Source organism: Temnothorax curvispinosus, unplaced genomic scaffold, assembly GCF_003070985.1.
Source record: "Temnothorax curvispinosus isolate PA1 unplaced genomic scaffold, ASM307098v1 QBEX01014121.1, whole genome shotgun sequence".
Classification (NCBI taxonomy): domain Eukaryota; kingdom Metazoa; phylum Arthropoda; class Insecta; order Hymenoptera; family Formicidae; genus Temnothorax; species Temnothorax curvispinosus.
In genome coordinates this window covers 3,503-7,315 of record NW_020223901.1, presented here as the reverse complement: position 1 = coordinate 7,315, position 3,813 = coordinate 3,503, and the positions used below count along the sequence as shown (strand labels likewise).

The 3,813-nt window shown below is 36.7% G+C and overlaps 1 long non-coding RNA gene across 1 annotated transcript in view; it reads left to right on the top strand.

Annotated features, from left to right (window-relative positions):
• The first annotated feature begins 3,059 nt into the window (after positions 1-3,059).
• The window catches only part of LOC112464349, a 1,440-nt gene continuing 686 nt past the window's right edge, over positions 3,060-3,813 (top strand). The window contains exons 1-2 of the long non-coding RNA XR_003041910.1: positions 3,060-3,198; positions 3,580-3,739. This is a non-coding gene — a long non-coding RNA (uncharacterized LOC112464349). The remainder of the gene's footprint in view (positions 3,199-3,579; positions 3,740-3,813) is intronic.

The window sequence follows — 3,813 nt, the reverse complement described above, 5'->3', positions numbered from 1 at the left end:
CCGACCACAGGTCGATGATCGATGAAGGCCAGTCTGTAATAACACCTTTAAAAATTATGGACCGTTGTTCTATATGAGCTTTTATTTTGACCGGATCGTCAAGCTTGTCAATAATATCCAATGCCCGACTGGCATCAGAGAAGTCTTTAAATGTAGCCTCTGCCGAGAAATGATTAAGCATATCGACCGATATTGGAAAAATGCGGTGCTCCACAAGGATTAACCAGATTTTTATTTGGTCCCTACCTTTTTTTGTGGTCGTTTGGTCAGGGGGCAGTCGGAGAGTAATTTTAGCATTACCTTTGAAGTCGTCCTCAAATCTTGCAAAACGATGCGCGTCAGGCGTTGGATTTCTAGAATCCCATTTTTCCAAAGCAGAGCCGTTAACTACGTAGGCTTCCTTGTTGAAAGTTTCAGTCAAAATATTTGCGTTTGTATCACGCACGTCAACACTGCTCTTCACGTGATCCTCACGAGGCGGCGGAAGGTCTCTCATATCATCGTTACTGCCATTTCCACAGGGCGGTGGGGTCGCTTGATTTATAAAAAGATCGCGGCCCTTATCCTGCCCGGTCTGTTCCGGGATATTAATCTCCACAACCATATTTGTCTCACTCGATTGAGAATTTAAATCAGGGGAGAGATTACGCCTCCTATTCAGTTCCTCGTCCCGCTGTTTCTTTGATGTGGAATTTTTTCGGCTTTTATACACCTTCCAATCCATCACATTTTCTTCCGTCCTGAGTTCCTTCGTGATCTCGTCGAATTCTTGCTCAGAGAAGCTGGTTCTCATTTTCTTATGAGCACCACATGTGTCGTCCTCCGAGGTGTGAGGGTCATCATGTGATAGTATCGTGTCTCGTCCTAATAGTGCCATTTGATTATTAATTTATATGTTAAATGCTCCCCCTCCGAGAGGGGAGCGATAATCTATAGAAAATATATAAAATTCCCCCCTAAGATAGCTACAATACACCTTCCCAGCAAAGTACCACCGGTCGCAATCTCAACACTAAAGGGCACGGTTTAAAACGGAAGAGGGCGAGCGTCACGTACGTTTGTCTCGCACGACGGTTCGAGCCGAACTCCAAAAAAAAAAGAGCGCAAGTAATTCTTTCAAGTTATGCGAAAAAAAAGAAAAATATGAATAAACGTTGCAAAACGTCACACAAGCGTCATGATTCAAAATTTTAACTTACCTTTGATGTAGCAATCGATCACAGATTCTCCGAAACACAGGTACAATTAAATAAATCAATGCAAATAAGACGCCACGAGGCAATACTCCAAGAACCTGGCGTGCATCATGATCAGATGTTACATCATGACGTGCATAAAATGAGTTTTCTTTCTCAGTGTAGATAGGTGTAGATGAGCATAAGCCTACCCAGTAAGCAAGAAACACCAAGAAACATTTTAACTACATTACAGCAACGTTTTGACATTAATGCAATGTAGTTGAAATGTTTCTTGACGTTTCTTGCTTACTGGGTAGTTTACACCGACCGTTTGGTACAACGCGTACCAAGTACTATATTCGTATCAATTAATCGGTATTAAATCTCGGATTATACCGGTGTAAACCGAGATTTGATACGGATTTGATACGAATATAGTACTTGGTACACACGTACCAAAAGATCGATGTAAACTAGGCCTCTCAGCTGAACGATATACAGTTTGTCGCCTTTTTAAGCGAAACCGTGATTCAACAAACGTTTTAATTAGTTTATTCGGGATCAACGATTCCGCATCAATTAAACCCGCTTTGAAACAAAACCTGTAAAGAATTCTATATTTATCGGCTATATTAACACTAAAAATTATTTTCGTGTTTACATAAAACCTATTAACTAACAAATGTTTAAATTAGTCTATGTTTTTAGGGTCGAACGTCAATATCTGTGAGAGTGTTGTAGTTTTTATTTTTTTTCTCAGAAACTAGTCAGTGAATCATCGTGAAATTTATTGAGAATCTGTGCAAATGTATCCTCTATACACCGTAATTTTTTCAAGAATTGTTTTCTATTTTTTCTTTATATTCTGAATGCATATATTTGATAATCTGTCAATCTCCATAAGAATTCATACGAAATTAAAAAGTTAATAATTTTTAAACGGGTTAGACAATCGATCGCAAATTTAACACAGGTTTTTGGGATATATAAGTGCACAATCTCTGTAAATTTCACCTTTATCCCTCTATTTTGACTTAAGCGATATACAACCTTAACGCAGGCGAAATACAAGAAATTAAACGCGGACTTTACAAGCGCTATATGCAGACGCATATGAAGTTATTTTATGCGGTGCACTGAGAGAAATGTTTTGTTGAAACAACCAAAATTTTGTTACTGACGCAAAAACTATTTGTTGATATGTGATCAAACAAACCGTTGGTTACCACGCCGATATTATTTTGTTAACTGTTTGGTATGATGTACAATATAATTCTTTGTGATGAAAAATTGAATATTTTGTTACCGGAATAAAACATTACATGAGAATAATATATTCAAACTAAATATTTTGTTAAAGTAGAGTACATATTTTGTTCTATTAAATAAACTTCTTTATGTAAAATGTAAATTCTTTGTTCTTACATATGTGTGTGTGTGTGTGTGTGCGTGCGTGCGTGCGTGCGTGCGTGCGTGTGTGTGTGTGTGTGTGTGTGCAATAATGTTCAATAATTATTATGTATGTACAAATATTGTAATAGACTTTATATATATGTAAAAACTATTATATACAATATTTGTGTATGCATATTAGTATTAATTATTGTATATTACATGAATATTACTTATTGTTAGCTAGTTTTCATTATAATAGATATGCGTGTATCCTATCTTAAAATTGCCGTGTTAAGTCGATAGTCGAATTTATTGTTGCCATTTTATCGCGATGCTGATTGGTTATCTCGATTGATTGCCGCGCCGTAGCTTGCTTCATCCCGTGAGGGACTGTCATCGCGGAGTGTGGCGAGTTTCGTGCGAGCTTCGTGCGTGTAGTGCGTCGTGTGTGTGTCGTGATGTGACAGCTCTCGAGGTTAATCGTCCCGCGTCGTGTCGCGAGGTTAATATTATTATTAATGTGATCTCTCATCATTATTATAAATATAAAATCTTTAATTCTGAATTTCGGTCGCGTCACGCAAGGATCGAAGTGCCACGCGAAATATCAGCGGATCGGAGATAGGTATTATAGTGACAGTCGTGATCGTTATTATGTTTACGCGAGCGTTACTTCTGTATAATAATTTACGATAATTTACTCGTTTATTACGCGGGATGAATTATCATAAACTACTACAAAACCCCGCTTTACGTGGAGGAATTATCATATATAAGTACATACAGAAGTAACGCTCGCGTAAACGTAGTATACGTGACAGATAGTGTGTGTGTGTGTGTGTGTGTGTGTGTGTGTGTGTGCGTGGAAAAATGCGACAGGAGTAAAAAAGCAGCGTCAAGTACGTCAAGTATGTGTGTATCTATATGGATGTGTAAAAATATATTGCTTATAATTTACTAATTCATCAAACAATAATTTTAATTAATCAGATAAATTTTTTGACAGCTAGATCAAATATTTATCAGGTTATCGTGATTATGTGAAGAAGTTCTCAACATGTGATTAATGAAAAAGAAGTAAAGAAGAAGAAATCGGAGAGGGTGTCGTGTTATACTACATAATCACCAAGAAATGGAAAGATCACATATAGATTATTTTGTTTGTGGTAAGATTATTATATATATGTATGTATATTACGTATCTATGCTGATATATATATATATATATATATATATATAT